The following is a 26,872-nucleotide window of genomic DNA, read 5'->3' as shown; positions in this document are numbered from 1 at the left end:
CCAGGCTTCTCTGTCCATGGAATTTTCTAGGCAAGAATACTGGAATTGGTTGCCATTTCCTCTTACAGGATACCTTCTGGACCCAGGGATCAAACTTCAGTCTCCTGCATTGCAAGCAGATACTTTACCACCTGAGCCATACTTGTATATTATTTTGATTTAAGAAGAATTTAATTTGGGAAGCATTGCTTGGGAGGAGTGCAAGATTTTATGTCTGGGAGGACAGTGTGTGCTCTCACTGTGCTTTAATCAGCCAAGCACACTCATGTATCTTTGAACAAATATTTTAGCATTGTTTTTGGAAACTGACTTAGAGCCTCTGGATTATCACTAAATCAGTGGAGCTCTCATCTGAATTTATTGGTTTTTTTTTTTTTCCAACCATCAAGAGTCTCTACCCTTTGGACTTGACTTTTGTTTCTGTATTAACTCTTAGCTTCTGTTCACAGTCTTGATGTATTCTCCCTTTATGTGCTTTTCTTCTTAGAATTACCACTGGTATTTATTTTGTTTTCCTCCCCCAATTTGCTTTGTTAGACTCTGTGTAAGACATGCTAAGTGAATAACCCCCGTGTTTGCCAGGCATCCTTTTGAGGTCAGAAAGCAGAACAGGTATCTTCTTTGCATCAGACTTGTCAGAAAGAGGAATAATACTATTAATAATACTAATAATAACACAAAGAAAGAGGAATAATACTCATATTGATGATTAGAAGGTGTCTTAGTTTGCTCAGGCTCCCATGACAAAGTATCATAGACCAGGTGGCTTATGAAACACAGACATTTATTTCTCAGAGTCCTTGAGGCTGGAAGTCTGAGATTAGAGTGCTAGCATGGTCAGGTAGGTTCTGGCAAGATTGCTCTTCTGAGTTGCAGGTGCCTACCTCTTATGGTATCCTCACATGGTTTGGAGCAGTGAGTGAAACAGGAGGTCTCATATAACGGCACTAGTTCCATTCATGACTTCATCTTAATTATCTCCCAAGGTTTCTCCTAATACTATCACACTGAAGGCAGGGATAGTATCTCAGTATATGAATTTGGGGGAATCATAAAGTCCCTAATGGGAGGCAATAGAGTGAGTTCATATATATTCAGATTAAATATATAAGGTGAAAGGGAATCTTGGACCAAGAGTGGTCAAATGATTTAAAAATTTTCACTTAGTGAGAAGGATGAACTTGGTGCCCAATTCATTTTTGTTCTATCACTGTGGTAACTGCTAGTTCTGAAGCTGACTTGTATTATATATTTCAGTTCAGTTCAGTTGAGTCACTCAGTCATGTCCGACTCTTTGTGACCCCATGAATCGCAGCATGCCAGGCCTCCCTGTCCATCACCAACTCCCGGAGTGCACTCAGACTCACGTCCATCGAGTCAGTGATGCCATCCAGCCATCTCATCCTCTGTCCTCCCCTTCTCCTCCTGCCCCCAATCCCTCCCAGCATCAGAGGCTTTTCCAATGAGTCAATTCTTCGCATGAGGTGGCCAAAGTACTGGAGTTTCAGCTTTAGCATCATTCCTTCCAAAGAAATCTCAGGGCTGATCTCCTTCAGAATGGACTGGTTGGATCTCCTTGCAGTCCAAGGGACTCTCAAGAGTCTTCTCCAACACCACAGTTCAAAAGCATCAATTCTTTGGTGCTCAGCTTTCTTCACAGTCCAACTCTCACATCCATACATGACCACTGGAAAAACCATAGCCTTGACTAGACGAACCTTTGTTGGCAAAGTAATGTCTCTGCTTTTCAATATGCTATCTAGGTTGGTCATAACTTTCCTTCCAAGGAGGAAGCATCTTTTAATTTCATGGCTGCAGTCACCATCTGCAGTGATTTTGGAGCCCCAAAACAAAGTCTGACACTGTTTCCACTATTTCCCCATCTATTTCCCATGAAATGAGGGGACCAGATGCCATGATCTTCATTTTCTGAATGTTGAGCTGTAAACCAACTTTTTCACTCTCCAGTTTCACTTTCATCAATATATATTTAGACTAATAAAAAGACTCATAATGAAGGAAGGTACTTGTTTTAATTTCTACTACCTATATGGCACTGTTTTGGGCACTGTATATCCATGTATCTATATAGCCTAGTATTATATATATTTCTGTGTGTGTGTGTATGTATTTTATAATCTTCACATTAACCCACTCAGGCCTTCCTTTTTTTATTTTTAAAAAAGAAAACTAGTTTGGGAAAGTCATTTCACTTATCGAATATCATATACTTAGTTATTGACAGAATCAGAATTTGAACCCCTTTCTAAATCAGCTGGAAAAACTTTAAATCAAACTTTAAATCAGTTTTGAACTACTAACTTTCATTATTCCTTGAGACTTATCTCTGATCATAGTTCCAACTTGGGTCATCAATTCATCTTAAAAGGTAGACCAATATAGTGGTCGGAATGCATAGACCCTGGAGCCAGAACTTGGTGCAAATTCCAGATGTATGTTTGTCAATTGTGTGATCTCTAGCAAGTTATACAACTCTGTGCCTCAGTTTCCTTCGATGTAAATGGAAATGATAACCAGAGCATTTATCTAATAGAGTTGTTAGCAGTTCAGTTCAGTCGCTCAGCTGTGTCCAACTCTGTGACCCCATCAACTGCAGCATGCCAGGCCTCCCTGTCCATCACCAACTCCCGGAGTCCACCCAAATCCGTGTCCATCGAGTTGATAATGCCATCCAGCCATCTCATCCTCTGTCATCCCCTTCTCCTCCTACCTGCAGTCCCTCCCAGCATCAGGGTCTTTTCCATGAGTCAGCTCTTTGCATCAGGTGGCCAAAGTATTGGAGTTTCAGCCTCAACATCAGTCCTTCCAAAGAACACCCAGGACTGATCTCCTTTAGGATGGACTGATTGGATCTTCTTGCAGTCCAAGGGACCTTCAGGAGTTTTCTCTAACACCACAGTTCAAAAGCAATCAATTCTTTGGTGCCCAGTTTTCTTCACAGTCCAACTCTCACATCCATACATGACCACTGGAAAAACCATAGCCTTGATTAGACAAACCTTTGTTGACTAATGTCTCTGTTTTTGAATATGCTATCTAGGTTGGTCATAACTTTCCTTCCAAGGAGTAAGCATCTTTTAATTTCATGGCTCCAATCGCCATCTGCAGTGATTTTAGAGCGCAGAAAAATAAAGTCTGACACTGTTTCCACTGTTTCCCCATCTATTTGCCATGAAGTGATGGGACTGGATGCCATGATTTTCGTTTTCTGAATGTTGAGCTTTAAGCCAACTTTTTCACTCTCCACTTTCACTTTCATCAAGAGGCTTTTGAGTTCCTCTTCACTTTCTGCCATAAGGGTGGTGTCATCTGCATATCTGAGGTTATTGATATTTCTCCCGGCAATCTTGATTCCAGCTTGTGCTTCCTCCAGCCCTGCATTTCTCATGATGTACTCTCAATATAATTTAAATAAGTAGGGTGACAATATACAGCCTTGACATACTCCGTTTCCTCTTTGGAACCAGTCTGTTGTTCCATGTCCAGTTCTAACTGTTGCTTCCTGACCTGCATACAGATTTCTCAAGAGGCAGGTCAGGTGGTCTGGTGTTCCCATCTCTTTCAGAATTTTCCACGGTTTATTATGATCCACACAGTCAAAGGCTTTGGCATAGTCAATAAAGCAGAAATAGATGTTTTTCTGGAACTCTCTTGCTTTTTCCATGATCCAGCAGATGTTGGCAATTTGATCTCTGGTTCCTCTGCCTTTTCTAAAACCAGCTTGAACATCAGGAAGTTCACGGTTCACGTATTGCTGGAGCCTGGCTTGGAGAATTTTAAGCATTACTTTACTAGCATGTGAGATGAATGCAATTGTGTGGTAGTTTGAGCATTCTTTGGCATTGCCTTTCTTTGGGATTGGAATGAAAACTGACCTTTTCCAGACCTGTGGCCACTGCTGTTTTCTATATTTGCTGGCATATTTACTGCAGCACTTTCACAGCATCATCTTTTAGGATTTGAAATAGCTCAACTGGAATTCCATCACCTCCACGAGCTTTGTAGTGATGCTTTCTAAGGCCCACTTGACTTCACATTCCAGGATTTCAGGCTCTAGGTGAGTGATCACACCATCTTGATTATCTGGGTTGTGAAGATCTTTTTTGTACAGTTCTTCTGTGTATTCTTGCCACCTCTTCTTAATATCTTCTGCTTCTGTTAGGTCCCTACCATTTCTGTCCTTTACTGAGCCCATCTTTGCATGAAATGTTTCCTTGGTGTCTCTAATTTTCTTGAAGAGAGCTCTAGTGTTTCCTATTCTATTGTTTTTCTCTATTTCTTTGCATTGATCACTGAGGAAGGCTTTCTTTTCTCTCCTTGCTATTCTTTGGAACTCTGCATTCAAATGGGTATACCTTTCCTTTCTCCTTTGTTATAAATATTAATAAAAGGCATTTTTAAGAGTGACTGGTACATGAAAAGTGACTAATAAATATTATCTAAGTGACTAATGAAATATTATTATTGAAATACATCGTAATTATTATTCTAAGCATAATTGGGAAGTAAAGATAGTCAATATATGTTTGCCACTTATTCCAATAAATTGTGATACTTGCACGATCCTTTCCATTGTCTGTCTATACAGGTCACTGATATATACAATAGTTTCAATGGTATGTGTTGATATAGATTTCAAGAGAGTTCTCAACTTGGTTGTGATTAGTAAGGTTAAAAAATACAAAATAATTTTTACATATAGGGTGTTTTCTGAGGTGTGTTGTGATTATCCTCACTTTAAATAGATTTTGAAACCAATTATTGTTGTTCAGTTGCTCAATCATGTCTGATTCTTTGCAACCCCATGGGCTGCAGCATGCCAGGCTTCCCTGTCCTTCACCATCTCCTGGAGTTTGCTCAAACTCACTTCTTGAGTTGGTGATGCCATCAGCTGTCTCTTCCTCTTTTCCTTATGGCTTCAGTCTTTCCCAGCATTAAGGTCTCTTCCAATGAATTGGCTCTTCACATCAGGTGGCCAAAGTATTGGAGCATCTGCTTCAGCATCAGTCCTTCCAATGAATATGCAGGGTTGATTTTCTTTAGGATTGACGGGTTTGAGCTCTTTGCTGTCCAAGGGACTCTCAAGAGTCTTCTCTAGCACCACAGTTCAAGGCATCCATTCTTTGAAATCAGTGGTTAGTTTGTTGTTATTATTTATTTGGCTTTGCCAGGTCTTAGTTGTGGCGTGTGGCATCTCTTTTTTCAGTTGCAGCATGCGAGATCTGGTTTCCTGACCAGGGATGGACCTTGGGCCCCTTGCATCGGGAACTCAGAGTCTTAATCACTGGACCCCCAGGGTAGTCCAGAAACCAAGTTTTTTTTTTGAAATAATATGTCAGCCTAGCTTTGAGCCCAAAGGGAGACATGCCCCATAAAATGATTAAACATCTAAACTTTTGACTCCCAGATAGAAATTTATCACCTGGGATGGTAAATTGTATAAAGGTTGTATGAATTAGGGATCTTAAAAGGGTTCATGCAAAAGCCAAAGCTCTATTTACCAGAGGAGATAGTACAGATATTCTGAAATAAATTCCACATGCACACATATATTATAAATTTTTGTTTATGATCAATACTACAATCAGCAGTCACTCCATTAATTTAAATCATGCTGGCTCAATGAACTCATTGACGTTTACAGTTATTTATGTTTGCTCAGTACCAGAAGGAAATTTGCTTGATATCAGTAATGTCACACAACAAAATGGCGTGATTGCATATTTGAAATTATATCCTTCAGTTTCTTTCAAAAAGAACTACACTGTAAGAATTGTTAAGTGCTTAGGAATGCAATAAAGCTATAGGAAACCATTGTACTAATACTGTCAAATCAGTATTTTAGTTTTTTTTTTTTTTTTAATCTCAGAATCTGAGTCTAACACCCAGCTCAAAGGTTTCAGTAGAGAAAGTTTTCAAGGTCAATCTCTTTCCACTCTGTGGTTTAAAGCCAAGTCCTCTTATTAAGGTAGCCATTATTTTTTAAATGGCCTTGAAAATTTGTGATCTTGGGTATAGAATATGTAATAAGCATTGATTACTTTTATTCTGTTCTAATTTAATTTTATCTTTGTGTCTTTTATACCTTAATGCTTTTATGCTAAAAATAAAGATCAAATAAGTAAAGTAACCATGAAAGATATTCATCAACTCGTAGAGTTACATGCTTTTCTATTTTTAGAAAGAATTCAATCAAGATAGTTAACTTATATGTTCTCTTAAAAATGTAATTACTAATAGAGTAGTTAAGTACCAAAATATAATCTTTTGCAAAAGTTGGATTAAGGCAACCCAATCCAGGCTCCTGTCCAGCCATGCAGTCATAATGAATCTCACATTTTGATGGCTTTCTGTCTGTCATTTCTAGAGTCTGGCTCTTGTCTCACAGTTCAAACTGGATTCATATTCTGTTACAGTAGGTTAGAGAAGTCAGGGAGAAGGCAGAAAGTGTAAGCTCTCTCCCCTCTCTCTCTCTCTCTTTTTTTTTTTGTCATGAGAGCAAGAGAAGATGGATGCCTCGACTTAAACAGAAAGAGTAAATTCACCCTTCCTGTGCTCTTTTGTCTGCATTAGGTTGAACAATGCCCACCTGCTTTCGGGAGGGGCATCATTCAATATCATAGTAATCCAAGTCTATGCCCCAACCAGTAATGCTGAAGAAGCTGAAGTTAAACGGTTCTATGAAGACCTACAAGACCTTTTAGAACTAACACCCAAAAAAGATGTCCTTTTCATTATAGGGGACTGGAATGCAAAAGTAGGAAGTCAAGAAACACCTGAAGTAACAGGCAAATTTGGCCTTGGAATACGGAATGAAGCAGGGCAAAGACTAAGAGTTTTGCCAAGAAAATGCACTGGTCATAACAAACACCCTCTTCCAACAACACAAGAGAAGACTCTATACATGGACATCACCAGATGGTCAACACCGAAATCAGATTGATTATATTCTTTGCAGCCAAAGATGGAGAAGCTCTGTACAGTCAGCAAAAACAAGACCAGGAGCTGACTGTGGCTCAGACCATGAACTCCTTATTACCAAATTCAGACTTAAGTTGAAGAAAGTATGGAAAACCACTAGACCATTCAGGTATGACCTATATCAAATCCCTTATGATTATACAGTGGATGTGAGAAATAGATTTAAGGGCCTAGATCTGATAGATAGAGCGCCTGATGAGCTATGGAATGAGGTTCGTGACATTGTACAGGAGACAGGGATCAAGACCATCCCCATAGAAAATAAATGCAAAAAAGCAAAATGGCTGTTTGGGGAGCCTTATAAATAGCTATAAAAAGAAGAGAAGCGAAAAGCAAAGGAGAAAAGGAAAGATATAAACATCTGAATCCAGAGTTCCAAAGAATAGCAAGAAGAGATAAGAAAGCCTTCCTCAGTGATCAATGCAAAGAAATAGAGGAAAACAACAGAATGGGAAAGACTAGAGATCTCTTCAAGAAAATAAGAGATACCAAAGGAACATTTCATGCAAAGATGGGCTCAATAAAGGACAGAAATGGTATGGACCTAACAGAAGCAGAAGACATTAAGAAGAGATGGCAAGAAAACACAGAAGAACTATACGAAAAAGATCTTCACAACCCAGATAATCATGATGGTGTGATCACTGACCTAGAGCCAGACACCCTGGAATGTGAAGTCAGGTGGGCCTTAGAAAGCATCACTATGAACAAAGCTAGTGGAGGTGATGGATTTCTAGTTGAGCTATTCCAAATCCTGAAAGATGATGCTGTGAAAGTGCTGCACTCAATATGCCAGCAAATTTGGAAAACTCAGCAGTGGCCACAGGACTGGAAAAGGTCACTTTTCATTCCAGTCCCAAAGAAAGGCAATGCCAAAGAATGCTCAAACTACTGCACAGTTGCACTCATCTCACACACTAGTAAAGTAATGCTCAAAATTCTCCAAGCCAGGCTTCAGCAATACGTGAACCATGAACTTCCTGATGTTCAAGCTGGTTTTAGAAAAGGCAGAGGAACCAGAGATCAAATTGCCAACATCTGCTAGATCATGGAAAAAGCAAGAGAGTTCCAGAAAAGCATCTATTTCTGCTTTATTGACTATGCTAAAGCCTTTGACTGTGTGGATCACAATAAACTATGGAAAATTCTGAAAGAGATGGGACTACCAGACCACCTGATCTGCCTCTTGAGAAATTTGTATGCAGGTCAGGAAGCAACAGTTAGAACTGGACATGGAACAACAGAGTGGCTCCAAATAGGACAAGGAGTTTGTCAAGGCTGTATATTGTCACCCTGTTTATTTAACTTATATGCAGAGTACATCATGAGAAACGCTGGACTGGAAGAAACACAAGCTGGAATGAAGATTGCCCGGAGAAATATCAATAACCTCAGATATGCAGATGACACCACCTTTATGGCAGAAAGTGAAGAGGAACTCAAAAGCCTCTTGATGAAAGTGAAAGTGGAGAGTGAAAAAGTTGGCTTAAAGCTCAATATTCAGAAAACGAAGATCATGGCATCCGGTCCCATCACTTCATGGGAAATAGATGGGGAAACAGTGGAAACAGTGTCAGACTTTATTTTTCTGGGCTCCAAAATCACTACAGATGGTGACTGCAGCCATGAAATTAAAAGGTGCTTCCTCCTTGGAAGGAAAGTTATGACCAACCTAGATAGCATATTGAAAAGCAGAGACATTACTTTGCCAACAAAGGTTCGTCTAGTCAAGGCTATGGTTTTTTTCCAGGGGTCGTGTATGGATGTGAGAGTTGGACTGTGAAGAAGGCTGAGCGCCCAAGAATTGATGCTTTTGAACTGTGGTGTTGGAGAAGACTCTTGAGAGTCCCTTGGACTGCAAGGAGATCCAGCCAGTCCATTCTGAAGGAGATCAGCCCTGGGATTTCTTTGGAAGGAATGATGCTAAAGCTGCAACTCCAGTACTTTGGCCACCTCATGTGAAGAGTTGACTCATTGGAAAAGACTCTGATGCTGGGAGGGATTGGGGGCAAGAGGAGAAGGGGACGACAGAGGATGAGATGGCTGGATGGCATCACTGACTCGATGGACATGAGTCTGAGTGAACTCTGGGAGTTGGTGATGGACAGGGAGGCCTGGCGTGCTGCGATTCATGGGGTTGCAAAGAGTCGGACTTGACTGAGCGACTGATCTGATCTGATCATCTTTCTTCCGTTTATTGATTTGAATGCTAATCTATCACTTCTGGAGACCCCCTACTCCAGAGACACACCCAGAAATAATGCTTTACCAGCTATCTATGCATCCTTTAGCCCAGTCAAGTTGACAGATAAAATTAACCATTGCAACTATGGCTTACATTTCATTGGTCAGAACAAACTCATGGCCTCATCTAGCTGCAAGTGAGACAAGGAAATGAGCATCCTTATTGAAAAATGAGTAAGTTCTATTACCAATGAAAGAAAGGGAGAATGGGTATTGAATGTTTGTTAAAAGTCTCAGTCACCCATCTCCTCAATCTGTCTGAATAGTAAGTTGTTTAAGGGCAGGAGTGGCAACTGACTTTGTACTTTGTAACATTTTGCAGAGAAAACACACATTTCCAGAAACCTTGTAAAGAAGATGAAACAATCTCAGGTTACCACACCTGGAGCATTGACACGTCATTTTCGAATACATGTTAAGAAGCCAACATTCACACTTCTAGACTAGAGAAAGAATGACAAGAGGAAAAGACAGAACATGTTTTATTTTGAGAGTGATAATATAAACACACATCAGCTTCTCAATCTGATAGTGTCTCAGAGGGTGGCCTTGCCTTCACAGGATGAGTATTGGAGGGCAAGAGCCAGAAACTAGATTTTTGTCAAGGCATTTGAAATTAACACAGAAAGAATAACTATGCTCTCCCAATTAATAAGAACCTAGTTTATAAACTAGGAATTCCACTTGAATTTATAACATGTAGTTTGTAGCTTGTAATACTTTTGTTTATTGTCTTTCACTGATAAATATCATGCTGCATGGAAATCTCCTTCAGTGAGTAGAATATTCCTAGTAAGCAGAGACTCAAAGAACCGTAAAATTGAAGAGCTTTCAAAGATAGTACTGCATCTTTGTCCCCTCAAAAGGGAACATCTTTCTAGCACTTTCTAAAACATATGTATACCAGTTAGGCTCTTTCAGTATGCAAGGAATAGTAGCTTGCTCAGTTTACTTTAGTTACAAAAGGTGGGTATAGAGCTGAGGCAAGGAATTATGGTGAAACAGAGCTCCTGTGCTAGGCTTCTCATAGGCACTTGAAAAATTACACTTTCCTGCTTGTGTTACTCATGCCCTGCTTTGTGGTCTTCCTATTCATTGGAATCACAAGCAGTCTTAGATAAAAGCATAACTGCCTGGGTAGTGAAATATTAATCATCTGTATAGACTTCTGCCTAGGGATGTTCTGTGTCAAGGAAATGTGTTCAAAGGTCCCGAGCTGATAAAGCACGATGGGGTCAAAGGCTCCTGCGTCAGATGGATGCGCCTGAGGAAAGGGATGGAACAACTGAGCAGATAAGAAAAACTTAATGTATCAAAGAGTTTTGCAACTAACTCCTTGGAAACCATGTCCCATCACAGATGCTAAGGTGTGGATAACATAGGTATGGCAGGCTTCACAGATTGGGGTGCAGATAATACCCACAAGCAGCATTCTAAAGTGAGACATAATCATACACATGGATGTGCAGGATATACAGACTGCTTTCTTCAAGACATTCTTATCATGTAAATATTTGATGGGCTGAAGTATTTAATGGGTGGGATGGGGCAACTAGAAAGAAAGAAGCAAGTCTTGATAGCTTTTACCATGTGGAACTGTTAGGTAGTTAGAATAGGAAAAAGAAGTCCAAAATGGTGGTGGCTAAAAGACAAAGAAGGGAAAATCCCATGAAAATAGAACAAAGGAAGGTCCAAGAACCAGAGTGGGGACCTCAGGTAAAACAAACAGCCCTCCTGGCTAGCCCAATTTACATAGGGCAGGCTCAGGGGGTTGGGGCGGGGGAGGATACAAATGTGTAAAAGGAGAAAGCCTAGAAGAATTGAGGCCTCTCTTCTCTCGTCTTTTGGGTCTGCCTGCTCTCACTCCTCGAGGGTGTACTATCCTTTGTTTTTCCTAATAAAACTGAGCTGTAACACCCATTCGTCCCTCGCTTCAAATTTTGGTGCGGCGAGACAGAACTGAGGAAATTACAAACTCCCCCAACAGAACTAAAATCCACTCTTGCATGTTGTAAGCACCACCAAAAATTGCTCTGGGAAGGGCTGCCATATTATCAGCCTAGAGAGTTGGTGACTAAGTGTCAGGAGGGAAATTCAGGGAGATTTTCTACTCACTTGGAGATTCCTCTGCAGAGATTGTTACTATTGTTAGTTTGCTGGCTTTTTAATTTGTTTAGTACTTGGCCACACTAGTACTTGGCTGGAACTGGTATCTCTCCCTGCTTACCAACATGCCTAGTATGGATCTTCTGCAGAACCTTGGAGGATGGAATCTGTTGGGAATGAACAGCTGCCAGATCCATCTGGAGTAGCTGGGGGAGGGAGAAGCTGAACTCGATTTGTTTAAGAAAGAGGAACTGCACTCTTGACCCCAGCGTATCTTTTCTATTAAGTTGGAGTTAGAGGTCTTTTCTGGTGGCTCAGTGGAAAAGAACCCGCTTGCTCGTGCAGGGGATGCAGGTTCCATACCTGGGTTGCGAAGATCCCCTGGAGAAGGAAATGGCAACCCACTCCAATATTCTTGCCTGGAAAATCCCATGGATGGAGGAGCCTGGTGGACTATAGTCCGTGGGGTCACAAAAAAGTCGGACAAGACTTAGTCTCTAAACAACAACAACCAGTAGAGAAAAGGCATGGCTCCCAGGCTTTAGCTGTGGATGACCGCCTTTGGCTGGCTTTACCCAGAATGGAAGGAAACAAGGGAGAGGGAGAGTGGGGCTAGATGGAAACTGACTTTCTGCTGAGGCTCCTGGTAGAGCAGTTTTCCCCCAAGGCTTACCTGTGGGGGATGAATGCAATCCTGAATGGAAAGCCACTACCTCACATTGTTCTTACTGGATTTTTTTAGATTTTGATAACTAAATGCTTCTCTATTTGTATAAACTCTTTAAGCAATCTCCAAAGAATTTGAATGATTATCATTGCTAATTTTGACCAATTTAATAGATGTGCCTTACTGATACTGTTTCCCTGAGTCCTTCATAGTGCCATTCTGAAAATCTCAACAGTTTGTTAAAGGAAAAGAAAATTAATTACACTTGTAAATCTGTAAGGCAGACTTTTTTAGGGGGACTATTGTGATAGGTTGTAAAGACCACTGCAGTGGTGCTTTGCAACTGGCGAGAGAGGTTGCACTCAACACAGAATATAAGTCTAATGGAGGTCAGTTGATGGAAACATCATGGGTTTTGGGAATTTCTGGCTACAGTGACCTAATAGGATTCTCGCTGAAAGCAGTATTAAATGATCAGAGTCACCTGGGGGATGGTAAAGGGTGATGACCCTGGAAATTGAGGGTGACCAGACATCACAGATTGAAGATTCTGGCTAAACTGACCTAGCAGGGTTCTTGCTAAAATTGGAAAAGCAGAAACCAATATGGAAACCCAAAGGTCAGGGCCCAGTTGAGAATTCAGAAAAGGTTGAGTAGAATTTGATCAAGGAGAGAATCTCTGTGGTCTTCAGAGACATCTCTTTCTTAGAATTTTCAATTCCTATCTGTATTTAGAAGGACAAGTTTCGCTAATTCATAAGGAAAAGGGCTTTTCTCCAAGTTCATGTGTAGTTTCTTGCTTCAGATTTATGATTAAGGGAGGGCTTCTCAAATTTTTTCCTTTATTAATGATCATTTTTCCCAAAGTGGCTTGGTGTCTCCACCTCTCACTTGTGTGCCATTACAGTAGCCACTAGATCAGCAGCTGCAGCACAGCATGTCCACATTGAGATATGCAGTAAGCACATGCTAGATTGCAAAATAATGAATATAAAAGTGCTGGGCATACACACTAAGGAAACCAGAATTGAAGGAGACACATGTACCCCAGTGTTCATTGCAACACTGTTTACAATAGCCAGAACATGAAAGCAACCTAGATGTCCATTGGCAGACAAATGGATAAGGAAGTTGTGGTACATATACACAATGGAATATTACTCATCTATAAAAAAGAACACATTTGAGTCAGTTCTAATGAGGTGGATGAAACTGGAGCCTATTTTACAGAGTGAAGTAAGTCAGAAAGAAAAACACCAATACAGTATATTAACACATATATGTGGAATTTAGAAAGATGGTAATGATGATCCTATATGCAAGGCAGCAGAAGAGACGCAGATATAAAGAACAGACTTTTGGACTCTGAGAGAGAAGGGTAGGGTGGGATGATTTGAGAGAAGAGCATTGAAACATGTGTATTACCATATGTAAGACAGATAACCAGTGCAAGGTCACTGCATGAAGCAGGGCACTCAAAGCCGGCACTCTGGGACAACCCAGAGGGGTGAGCTGGGAGGGGGGTTCAGGATGGGGAGACATGTGTCACTCATGGGTGATTCATGTTGACATATGGCAAAAACCACCACAGTGCTGTAAAGACATTATTCTCCAATTGATTCATTTAAAAAAGTTAACAGAAAATCTCTTTCTGATTATTTTTATATTTGTTACGTGTTGAAATGCTGGTAATCTGCATTGTTGTTTGTTTGTTGTTGTTTACTGTTGTGTCTGGCACTTTGTGACCCCATGGACTGCAGCTCACTAGGCTCCTCTGTTCATAGGATTTTCCAGGCAAGAGTACTGTAGTGAGATACCGTTTCCTTCTCCAGGGGTAATCTGTATACATTGGGTTAAATGCATTGTTAAATACCAGCTATATCTTTCTACTCTCCTTTTTCTTTTTTAGTGTGGCTACTAGGAAATGTAACATTTCATAGGTGGCTCACATTCACATTACATTTCTGTTGGAAAGTGCTGTCCTAGATCACCCCCACCCTATCAGCTATAAAGGGAAGGGGATCATATTTTAAATTTCCTCAGAAGGCATTCTGAGCTTGGCAGGCACACAAGTCTAATAAACTCCTTCCCAGTACAGACGTCTTCAAAATGTTGTGGCTCTCAGGTTATATTTCACTATTAAGAGGTCAGATGTGAACTAATAAAAAATGTATAAACCCCCAGCAAATAGTTCATTTGGCAATAACAATTATAAATCTGTATTATTTTCTTATTGACAGATATTTTCACGTTAGTTCCTCATTTGCTCTAATTTCCTTTGATATAGGCAGGGAATTATTAATATTACAGCTGTTTTCAGGATATTTCGAGGTTGAAGATTTTTAAGGTTAATCAATTATAACAAATACAATAAATTAGCATCTTTTTGCATCCTGTCAAAATTAGATTTAACATATACATTTGGACGTCTACTAAGTTCAAAGGACTGTGTTACCACAAAGGATTCTGAAAGCCATTAGTAACCTTTAACCTGCCAGGAAAAATAAGATAAATACACAAATGATTGTAATCTGATTTTGTGGTACATTGATTTAAGGGCAGAATTACCTTCAATTTAGGGGAATCAAGGAAGCATAACGGGACCAAAGTTTATGGAAAAAAAAAAGATTCATATCTTTATTGATTGTTGGTTCTTGGCTATGCTGGTCATTCCAATTGGAATAAAGCATCTTTTTCTGTTCCACCTAAGGAAGGAAAACTAATCTAAGAGGATAATCATGTGTTGTGCTGTGCTTAGTTGCTCAGTCATGTTCTGACTTTGTGATCCCACGGACTGTAGCCTGCCAGGTTCTTCTGTCCATGGGGATTCTCCAGGCAAGAATACTAGACTGGCCATGCCCAGAATACTATACTTGCCATGCCCTCCTCCAAGGGATCTTGACTACCCAGGGATCTAACTCAGGTCTCTCTCTTGGCAGGAGGATTCTTTATTGTTTGAGCCACCAGGGAAGCCCAAGAATACTGGAGTGGGTAGCCTATCCTTTCTCCAGGGAATCTTTCTGATCCAGGAATTGAATGGGGGTCTCCTGAATTGGAGGCAGATTCTTTATCAACTGAGCTACCCGGGAAGCCCTCAGTATAATCATGGAGGTGTGTAAAGTTTAGTTTAATAAAGATTTTCAAAAACATTGTCTATGATATATTGGAAATATGTTGCTCCACAGGGCATTGATTTAATAATTGATATTCATATAAAAATACTTTGAATCAGTTATAATTCTTTTTAGAATTGTATTTATTGGCCTAAAAAACATTCATATTGTTAAACAATAATGACTGCTTAAAAAAAAGACATATAATCACGTCATAAAGCGTTCTATCTTTATATATTTATGTAAATATATAATCCCTATATATATATCTATCTCTTTATATATGTGTCTCTTCTGCTTAAATGAAGTAATTCATGTCTGACTCTGCGACCCCATGAACTAAAGCCAGCCAGGCTCCTTTGTCCATGGAATTCTTCAGGCAAGAATTCTGTAGTGGGTCATCATTCCCTTCTCCAGGGGACCTTCCCTACCCAGAGGTCAAACTTGGGTCTTCTGTATTGCCAGCAGATTCTTTACCATCTGAGCCACCAGGGAAACCCCTTCCATATAGATCTCTGAATCTAAATATAATGTTTGTATATTTTATACAGCTGTATTTCTACAAGCTAGATTTTTTTTTAAGTGAGGCAAAATGAAAAGAGGTTGGAGAATTTTTGATATTCTACCTTCAAGATTTTTCAATGAAAATTTTTTATTTTTTAATCAGAAAAGTTGATTAAAATAAAGTTTTATATGCGACCACATAAGACTTGAAGGATAACATGAATATAAAGTGTTCATAGTTATACCAGAGTTAATTCTATGAATATACTCTCCATTAAATTATTTTCTGTCTATCCTACATTGGAATTCATCTTTTCATCTCTAAAATTTCCTGTTATATATGGAGATGATTCACTCTGTTTTAGAAAAAGGTAGCTAATGAGAGAAGTACTAGAGGATTTTTCTTTTGCATCCCAAAGAAGACAAATAACTAACATCTCTCTGGATTTTAAGAGAAAAACAGAACTAGGAATTAAAAGTTACATAGTTCAATTATGGCTGACTTGCCCTTATGTTTTATAATAAAGTGAAATAATGATCTTCTAAAGGGAAGTTGTTTAGAAAGATTTAAAATATTCATATTTCCTCATTATTTTAAAATCACTAGAAGATGCTATAGTGAAATAAACTAGCTTAATTTTTAAATAACAAAGAACTTCCAATTAAAATGAACATGAACATGATCTATTGATCTTCATGTTTCAAGATATAACCTAATTATAATCTGATATAGAGATAATAAATCTAAAAATGGCACATAAAAATGATATGGTAGGGAACAATAACAGTGACATAGAAGAAATGTTTCTTTTAATACTTTTAAATGTGACATAAAACATATTTTAATTTTATTTCCTGTAATTTAAAAATAAAATGGTGATGAATTTGAAAATTGTAATCTATGTTGGAACAGGTTATTTATCAAAGTGTCCTGAATACTTTAGCAAATTGGTAGGCTTATCAAGAATCAGAATAGTGAATTTGGAAAGAGATTAACATTTATATTATAACCATTATATTCAAATTCTATTACATTATTTGTACTATTTTAATCAATGTCATGGTAATGTTAAATTTTATAGCTTCTCTAGGTAGCTGTATTTTCATTTTTGAAAATTAGAAGACTAAGCATACTCTCCCAAACCGGTGTGTTTGCCTATTTGTTTAGTCCCTGTAGTTGTTGTTCTTTAGTTGCTAAGTTGTGTCCAACTCCTTGAGCCCATGGACTGTTCTCTATCCATGGGATTTCCCAGGCAAGAATGCTGGATGAAGTTGTCATTTTTTTCTCCAGGAGATCTTCCTGACCCAGGGATTGAACTCAAGTGTCCTGCATTGACAGGTGGATTCTTAGCACTGAGTCATTAGGGAAGCCCAGTTATGGGGCAATTTCTGTTAAATTCTAGGATATACAAGCATGCAGTTTGATTCAATATGGTGCACAGAACTGCTCTTAAATAGTGAGTGTTTGCTGATCTTTTGTTTCAAAACAGTTGTGTTGTTACCTTGGGTAATTCATTTTCCTGTTCCAGATTTTAGCCTTCTCTTGTGCAAAATAAAGAAATACATGATCTTCAGGTTTCTATATAGTTTTTTGTTTTTTAAAAAAAATTTTATTGGAGTATAGTTGATTTACAATACTGTATTAATTTCAGGTGTACAGCAAAGTGAATCAGTTATGCTTTTACACATATCCACTTTGAATTTTAATCCAGCTTTTGTTTGTTTGTTTTTAGATTCTCTTCCCATATAGGCCATTACAGAGTACTGAGTGGAGTTCCCTGTGCTGTATGGTAGGTTCTCATTAGCGGACTTCCCTCATAGCTCAGTCGGTAAAGAATCTGCCTGCAATGCAGGAGACCTGGGTTCAATTCCTGGGTCGGGAAGATCCCCTGGAGAAGGAAATGGCAATCCACTCCAGTATTCTTGCCTGGAAAATCCCATGGACAGAGGAGCCTGGCGGGCTACGGTCCACAGGGTTGCAAGAGTCGGACACGACTTAGCAACTAAACCACCACCACCAGTTATCTAATTTATATATACCCTCATGTTTGTACTCGGTTGTGTCTGACTCTGTGATCCTATGGACTGCAGCCCACCAGGCTCCTCTGCCCATGGGATTTTCCAGGCAAGAATACTGGAGTGGGTTGACATTTCCTACTCCAGTGGATTTTCCTGACCCAGGGATTGAATCCACATCTCTGATTTCTCCTTCACTGGCAGGTGGACTCTTTACCACTATGTCACCTGGGAAGTCCATTTTATATAGCATATGTCAATCCCACTCTCAGTTTATCCCTCCCCGCCTTTATCCTCTAAATGGCAATCTACTCTGGTATTCTTGCCTGAAAAATCCCATGAACAGAGGAGCCTGGCATGCTACAGTCCATGGGGTCTCTGAAGAGTAGGACATGACTTAGCAGCTAAACAACAATAACAACCCTAATCCCCCGAGAAGCATAAGTTTGTTTTCTACATCTGTGACTCTACTTCTCTTTTGTAAATAAGTTCATCCGTACTATTTTTTTAGATTCCACATATAAGCAATATCATATGATATTGCCTCTCTGTGTCTGCCTTCACTCAGTATGATAATCTCCAGGTCTATCCATGTTGCTACAAATGACATTATTTCATGCTTCTTTGTTGCTGAGTAATATCCCATTATATATATGAACCACATCTTCTTTATCAATTCCTCTGTTGATGGACATTTAGATTGCCTGCATGTGCCAATTGTAAATAGTGCTGCAATGAACATGGCAGTGTACGCATCTTTTCAAATTATGGTTTTCTATGGGTGTATGCAGCAGTTAGAACTGGACATGGAACAACAGACTGGTTCCAAAGAGGAAAAGGAGTTCGTCAAGGCTGTATATTGTCACCCTGTTTATTTAACTTATATGCAGAGTACATCATGAGAAACGCTGGACTGGAAGAAAAACAAGCTGGAATGAAGATTGCCGGGACAAATATCAATAACCTCAGATATGCAGATGACACCACCCTTATGGCAGAAAGTGAAGAGGAACTCAAAAGCCTCTTGATGAAAGTGAAAGTGGAGAGTGAAAAAGTTTGCTTAAAGCTCAACATTCAGAAAACTAAGGTCATGGCATCCGGTCCCATCACTTCATGGCAAATAGATGGGGAAACAGTGGAAACAGTGTCAGACTTTATTTTTCTGGGCTCCAAAATCACTGCAGATGGTGACTGCAGCCATGAAATTGAAAGATGCTTACTCCTTGGAAGGAAAGTTATGACCAACCTAGATAGCATATTGAAAAGCAGAGACATTACTTTGCCAACAAAGGTTCGTCTAGTCAAGGCTATGGTTTTTCCTGAGGTCATGTATAGATGTGAGAGTTGGACTGTGAAGAAGGCTGAGTGCCGAAGAATTGATGCTTTTGAACTGTGGTGTTGGAGAAGACTCTTGAGAGTCCCTTGGACTGCAAGGAGATCCAGCCAGTCCATTCTGAAGGAGATCAGCCCTGGGCTTTCTTTGAAAGGAATGATGCTAAAGCTGAAACTCTAGTACTTTGGCCACCTCATGTGAAGAGTTGACTCACTGGAAAAGACTCTGATGCTGGGAGGGATTGGGGACAAGAGGAGAAGGGGATGACAGAGGATGAGATGGCTGGATAGCATCACTGACTTGATGGACGTGAGTCTGAGTGAACTCCGGGAGTTGGTGATGGACAGGGAAGCCTGGTGTGCTGCAGTTCATGGGGTCGCAAAGAGTCGGACACGACTGAGTGACTGGTCTGATCTGATCTGATGGGTGTATGGCCAACCTAGATAGCATATTAAAAAGCATCGATATTACTTTGGCAACAAAGGTCCATCTAGTCACGGCTGTAGTGTTTCCAGTGGTCATGTATGGATGTGAGAGTTGGACTGTGAAGAAAACTGAGTGCCGAAGATTTGATGCTTTTGAACTGTGGTGTTGGAGAAGACTCTTGCGAGTCCCTTGGACTGCAAGGAGGTCCAACCAGTCCATTCTAAAGGAGACAAGTCCTGGATGTTCATTCTAAGGACTGATGCTGAAGCTGAAACTCCAATACTTTGGCTACCTCATGCAAAGATTTGACTCTTTGGAAAAGACCCTGATGTTGGGAGGGATTGGGGGCAGGAGGAGAAGGGGACAACAGAGGATGAGATGGCTGGATGGCATCACCGACTTGATGCACATGAGTTTGGGTGAACTCCGGCAGTTGGTGATGGACAGGGAGGCCTGGCGTGCTGCGATTCATGGGGTTGCAAAGAGTCGAACAAGACTGAGTGACTGAACTGAACTGAACTGATGGGTGTATACCCACGAGTGCTTCCATATAGTTTTAGAATCAAATGATTTTTCAACATATGTAGTGTGAAAAATTTCACCTAAAAGCAAGCCTTGATAAAATGTTACCTCATGTTTACTTAATTCCCACAGTCTGCTCAGTCAGTGAGCAAGCAGAGAGAAGCAGGGAATCGCAGCTTATCTCAAAAGATAGTTTTTAAATATTGTGTGTTGGTAATTTTAGTGTTTTAGTCTCTTAAAGATCATAGAATGTGTATACATAAGGCTGTGCCAGTGAGGCTTTCTGAAACATACACCTATGTACCTCTTACTGCGAATGTGGCCATGTGTGTTCTCTTATGCTTAGTAAGAGCTTTGTTCAGTACTGATCCATTTGAAATGAAAGATGAAAGCCCATATGGGAAAATAATCAGAAGCAATTTTATAAAAGCTATCTATTGCACTGACCTTCTCCATCTTTGATTCAAAAGCCAGAAATAATTGATATAAAGGTAAGTTTTATGAAAATGTAACATAAAAGCCTTTATATGTTATATTTTATCTATTCATAAAGCACAAACACAGCAATAAACATGCAAATATATGAAAATGTATGTGTATTTTATAGATAAATAGAGATAAATGTGTATATGTATTCACATATTTACATTTAATTATATCTATACTGCAATGAACGTGTCACAATAGTAGTAGTAAGGTAGAACAATTTACTCTAAATTTATTGCAGTTAACCATCTGTGATGAAATTCTCATAGATCCTCATAAATATTTTTAATAAACGAAGAAAACAAAACACTAAAATTACCCAACACACAATATTTAAAAACTATCTTTTTAGATAAGCTGCAATTCCCGCTTCTCTCTGCTTGCTCACTGACTGATACAGAGTGTTCTCTCCAACTGTTGCACTTCTGGTCTCCTTTCATTTTCTGAATTAGCCCCTACACTTCAGGGGACCAGATAACACGCTCCTGTGCTCTGTCAGCTTGTTCTGCAATAAATCATCAGAGGCAGCACCATTTGTTTAGTCCTGTTTAAGAGGGTCTCCTGGGAAAATCTGTGAGAAGAAAAAATTCTGTCAAATGCACTTTTATTACTTCCATCGCTGACTTCTATACACTGTGATCTTTCAGAGCCTTAGTGCTGCCACTCTACTCACTATTTGCTTTTAAATATTGTGAGACACTACCACTGAATTAGTGAAGACCCCAGATCATAGCTCCTGTAAGATTAGTGAAAACAAAAAGCAATTAATTGCTAAATATTTAATGACAGGGTAAATCTCTTTGCTCAGGCATATTCTCTCCATTAAATGAAAGCTCAGAAAACTTTGTTCTAACTATTCTTCCCTTCATTTATGAAAAGAGTATTCCACTCAGTCTTATGCAGAAAAGCCACATTACCTTATGTGATAAACAAATTAGAATTATCACCATATGCATAGAGTTGTAACTAAAATCATATTTTATGTATTACTTTTAAGTGTCTTTTATGTATTAAGCAATAGTAGGTTATCATATAAGACATCAAGTAAATAGATACTCTTTTAGACTGGAAATTGACAAGGAAATTTAGTCATCATTTGGTTCAAGCACATTGTGTTACAAATGAGGAACTCAGAGGGAAGATGGGACTTGTTGAAGGTCATACAGACAGTTAGACTAAAACCTTTGAAGCTGTGCTTGTTCTGGTTTCTCCAGCATTTTTGGATGCCCACGTGTCAATGATTCAGCCAGTCTCCCCATCAGATGGTCACACTAGGGCATCTGGCATATGGGATCTCTTCAGGATGCTCACATTATTACTAGAGCTGAATTTGAGAAAGTCAGGGACGAGAAAAAATATCCGAGAGACTAGATGAGAATAAAAAGTTTTTGTAACAAAGGAAAATTTAAACATACCCTGTAAAACCTATAAATAAACCTTAAAAAAATAACCTAACCTAATCAGCTTACTTTTCAAAAGGTTTTCTGAGTTTAGGGATATTGAGTGATTCAGTGGAAAGGGTTGACATCTATCTTTAGTAATACATTAAGTTCCTACATAAGAAACTTCAAATACGTGAACTTGCCCAGCTCTTGTACACTTACTCCTGTACTTTTCAAGGTGCTATACTGTAAGATTACAAATGTTTTCTTTGTGTTTGTTTTTTTAATATATTATTTGTGTGAAAAGTATTATAAACCTTTTATAGCCCTGGTGACTCAGATGGTAAAGAATCTGCCTGTAATGTGGGAGACCTAGTTTTGATCCCTGGGTTGGGAAGATCCCCTGGATAAGGGCATGGCAGCCCACTCCAGTATTCTTGCCTGGAGAATCCCCATGGACAGAAAAACCTGGTGGGCTATAGCCCATGGGGTCACAAAGAGTCAGACACGACTGAGCAACTGAGCCCAACACAGCACGTGGTCCGGTACTATATAGCCTGATTGTGTTAGTTGGGTGCCTAGGCATAACTTTGTTGGACTTAAAAACAAATTGAACTTTCAAATGCATTCTTGGAACAGAACTCATTCAAATGTAGGGGATTTACTGTACTTGCTTTGTCACCTGTTATCAACGTGAACTTGAGATGATCTTGCCATTCAGAAATCCTCACTTGGTGGTGACTTTCAGTATGATACTGAGCAATACACTGATTGCTCATTAATGGTTAAATTCCACCTCATCTTGGCCTGAGCTCTGAGCTCTATCCCAGACTATAATCATTCTGAGATGTGGTCTGAAGACTCTGGTCAGGTAGACTTGCCATTGCAGGGGCTGGCAGTTGAGGTCTTCAGTTTGTTACAGTTGGAGACAAATTCACTTGTAAACACTGGGTCAGGGCTAATATCCCTTTATAATCAATAAAAGCAAGACCACTCTAACTCCCTATATCTTGGAAATACATTTTCCATGAATAAACTTTGTAGCCAGGATGAGGCTAAGCAAAACATGACAGATGAAACAGGCAGGAGTAGGTCTCTTTTGCAATTCTACTCTTATTCCTCCTCCTTGTTGTTGTTCAGTCACACAGTCGTGTCTGACTGTGACCCCATGGACTTCAGCACGCCAGGCCTCACTGTTCCTCACCATCTCCCAGAGTTTGCCCAAGTTCATGTCCGTTGCATCAGTGATGTCATCCAGCCATCTCATCCTCTGATGCCCTCTTCTGCCCTCAATGTTTCCCAGCATCAGGGATTTTTCCAGTGAGTCCTCCTTCTTAAGCTCTATTTATCCACACTCAAACTTTCTTTAGGCTGTTTCCCTATCAAAAGCTTAGCCACAGGCAGAATTAATAATTTAATAGTGTGGCATTGTCCAATTCTGGGCACACATGCATTTTAAGAGAAGGCTTAATGGGAAAGGCACAAATGTGAAATTATTAAGGATTACCATGTGCCAGGTGGGTCTTAAATATGTGTTGCATTATCTAGTCCTGTTAAGTAATTCCGAGTTAGATACAGCTAACTCAGTTATACAGATGAGAAGATAAAAAGGAAATGGAAACACCAGCAAGGAACTGTGAGGCATGGGTGGGTGTGTGCATGTTGGTGAGAGGGACAGGAATGGGCGTGTGGGGTGAGTTGGAAAAGCACCATGACTTGACTAACTCTATTCTGAAAGTCTTTGACAATTTTGACCACAATTTTGTAAGTTGAAATCCTTATTTATTCTATGGGGATCTTGTTATTCTGAAGAAATTACTGTTGTTAAAAATACTTACTGGTCAGTGCCTAGATTTCTTAAAGAAATAGAATAAGACAGGTGCTTGCTAAACACACTGTACTGCCCATAGCGTTTGTTTTGCAAACTAGGCTTTTTGTTTTCCTCCTTAGTGCTGCTGGCCTTGGCTGGGTAATCTGGCGAAAAGAGAGACTCTCTACTTCCTCTCCTTCTGACATTTAGTTCCTTCAGTTCACGGGTGCTCAAAGGTGGGTACTGAAACTTACAGAAGTAGAATTTACTTACCCAGTTACCCAAGTGATTCCTCTGGGTCAATTCCATTCCTTCTGTCTCCAACCAGTTTGCTCCTCAGATGTTCTCTGATCTGCTTTTTATTCTATGGCACTTCAAATTCCTCTATCCCCTTCCTCTTGCTCTGTGATAAAGGAAAACTTTCTTGGGAAGGTGAGATGCATAATCTCTTTATATATATTGGGCTGGCCAAAAAATTTGGGTTTTTCTGTTAAAATGCTATAGAAAATTTCCCACAAGCTTTTTGACCAACCCAATATTTCATGGTGAAGATGCTTCCAATGTGACAGTTGACAAGTGCAGGAAGGGGAGAGACTCTTGAATCAGATGTTTGCAAAGTTATCCACAAACTTCCATCCCGGCACTCTGTTCCAAATAGTTATTGCCATTTCTACTGTGAAGATGTAAATCATATTGTAACGAAATTCTTCAGTTTTTTTCTGCACATGGAAATAGGTTAGTTTAAGGACTCATTTGAGTGAAACTTCATTTACAAAATGATGATATAAGAGTAATTCAGTGATCATTTAATTCTAGCAAAGGCAAAGAAAGATTTCAAACTTGAGAAAATTTTGTCTCTATTTTTCAGAAATGATTGATATACAACAGTCTACAATTAAAAAAAATATGCCCAGTGTCATATCTAATAACATGAATTATTGCTGAATTTTCATACAACCCATGTTTTTATATAGGATACCAAAGTTGACAACCTAAAGAAATACTAATATCACAGACTGCTCAATGACTTATCTCAAAAAATCACAAGTCTGGGTTGAATGAATTCACTCAGGAAGAAACAATTTTGATTGTACCTGAAGAGTTCTGATGCTAGAAACAATATTTTTAGTGCTTGAAAACAATTAGGAGTAAACTAATTGAGTCCTTTCCAAAGCATCATTATTGAGTACTTAGAAAAGCTGAGTACTGGGAGGAAATCGCGTATTAACTTCTGTCCTTTAATTAGAAAAGAACACTCCAGACACTACTTCATTGATAAGATGTTCCTGGACAAATAGAGGATAAGACATATCTAAGATTTTTAAAAGTAATATTCCACCACATGCTCCCTCCCTCCCTGTTTCTCATCTTTCTTTCCTTATATTTTTATGCCATCCTGTGTCTTATGGCCAAAGAAATGTTTAAACCCTTTAGTTGCTCAGAAAACAAAAAGAAATGTTATGATTCTGTGATAGTTAGAAAATATATATGTGTATTTTCTCATTTTTGGTAGCTGGTTTATTTTAGCAGCTGATGTATTTGAATGAAATTTTCACATGTGAGACAGTAACGATTAGTACAAAAGAAAAGGTTCATGTCTACATTTTTCTTTTTTCCTATGCTTTTATACTATATACAATTTGATAATTATACATTAGGATCGTACAGTTAATTTTACTTGTTTTTTTAAATCCTTGTTTAGAGACTTAAATCACCTTTGAATGACTTTTATGCTAACTTTAAGATTTTGTACTACTGTTCTGAAACTGTTATATCTTTGAACCAAGAACGTATATGGTTTGTTTAGAGACATTACTTATATGTTTGATTCTACTCTGACTAGTTGTATGACACCAAACAAAGTACATAGTATTTCTAGCCTCAGTTTCCTCACTGGTTAAATGGAGGTGATAATATTATTGGTGAGACTAAAGGAGATTTTGTGTAAGAGCATTTATCATGGTGTATATGCAAAGGGAGGGCCCTGGATTTTGGCTCAGATTAACTGATTCTTCCTTAATACATGCAGAATACTAGACTGTTTCAGATTAATTTATATAACAATAACTCAGAAATTCAAGAAAACTCCTTTAATTGATCCCAGTATAAAATGTGACTATAACTGTGAAAGATAATTTAAATACATATATATTCACCTGAATGTTATCCTTTAAGTCATCTTGGAAAGTAAACATGTATTCTACCATTTGGTAGCAATGGTACCAAATGGTAGAGCGATGGTACCAATGGTAAAGCAACTTTACCATTGCTTAAAAACTTTTTAATCTTACTAATGGAAAACTCTTATAAAGCAAATTCTGAGCCATATTAAAAGAAAACAACTCAGTGTTATTGTTTTATTTGACTAAAAATTGAGCCCATCCTTTAGAAGTGAGGAAAGACAAATGATATGCTTTGTCTCCTCTGAAAGAGCCCTATAAATTATAAGAGCTATACAAATGTAAGATGGTTTACAGCAGAGTGTTAAAGAATGACCTCATTGAAAATATTAAAAAAGTATGCCTCGGGCTCTTAAAGAAATTCTGAAAACCTCAGGTGTTTTGAGCTCTAGCTTTATCATTTGTGGTATATGTATTGTCTCCTAGACACCTACATGGAGGTAGACAGCACCCATTTGAGTATGTAAAATTTAATTGATAAAAAGATATTCATTCATACTATCAATTTTGTTACTACTCTGCTTTTAATCATTTCCTACAATACCTAAAATTATCTTTTATCAACTAATATTATCCAGGTACATATTAGACTGCTGAACCATGTTATTTACTTGGCTTTTCTAAAGACCCTTCAGGTTTGGGTCAGAAGTGCTGCCATGGCAACCCAACTGTGGCTTGGGCTGGAGGGCCACAAATGGTTGACCTCATATTACACATTTCAGAGCTGTTTAAATGAAGAGTTGAAGTTGAAATTAAAATTTTAAAAAGTGTTAGGTTTCTAATATTTGGAGTATGGTGGTGCAAATGTGCTAAAATCTAAGCAGATCATGTTAAGGCGGAGTGGAAGCCTAGGAAAATGGCATCCAGAATTGGCAGGTAGAATAGCACTTCCAGTTCAGAGTCATATTTGAACAGACAAGAAAAATCTGACTTATCTTGGCAGTTTAAAAATACTGTGGTGTAAGTTGACCATCACCAGGTTCTCATCAATAATTGAGAACCTGAGGGAGAATAGGGTTTTATCATATAGTTTCCTTATTTGGACAGATTGATTTCATCCTGCAAATGCTTGTTGACTGAG

The 26,872-nt window shown here is 38.9% G+C and overlaps 1 long non-coding RNA gene across 36 annotated transcripts in view; it reads left to right on the top strand.

Annotated features, from left to right (window-relative positions):
* LOC147361841 (uncharacterized) overlaps positions 1 to 26,872 on the top strand; it is a 256,268-nt gene that overhangs the window by 200,121 nt on the left and 29,275 nt on the right. For 15 of the 36 annotated variants that reach the window (XR_015138311.1, XR_015138309.1, XR_015138310.1 and 12 more), the window contains 3 exons: positions 14,959 to 15,130; positions 22,942 to 23,121; positions 23,752 to 23,847. This is a non-coding gene — a long non-coding RNA (uncharacterized LOC147361841). Of the gene's footprint in view, positions 1 to 14,958; positions 15,131 to 17,369; positions 17,427 to 22,941; positions 23,122 to 23,751; positions 23,848 to 26,872 lie in introns of all 36 variants that reach the window. The other 21 variants (XR_015138316.1, XR_015138314.1, XR_015138315.1 and 18 more) reach the window with 4 other exon arrangements.

The sequence above is a fragment of the Bos grunniens genome, chromosome 12 (genome assembly GCF_055505025.1).
Source record: "Bos grunniens cultivar Pamir isolate PY7600 chromosome 12, Bosgru_T2T1.0, whole genome shotgun sequence".
NCBI classification, from domain to species: Eukaryota; Metazoa; Chordata; class Mammalia; order Artiodactyla; family Bovidae; genus Bos; species Bos grunniens.
Note: the sequence above shows the minus strand (reverse complement) of the source record. Positions and strands in the feature narration are given on the sequence as shown.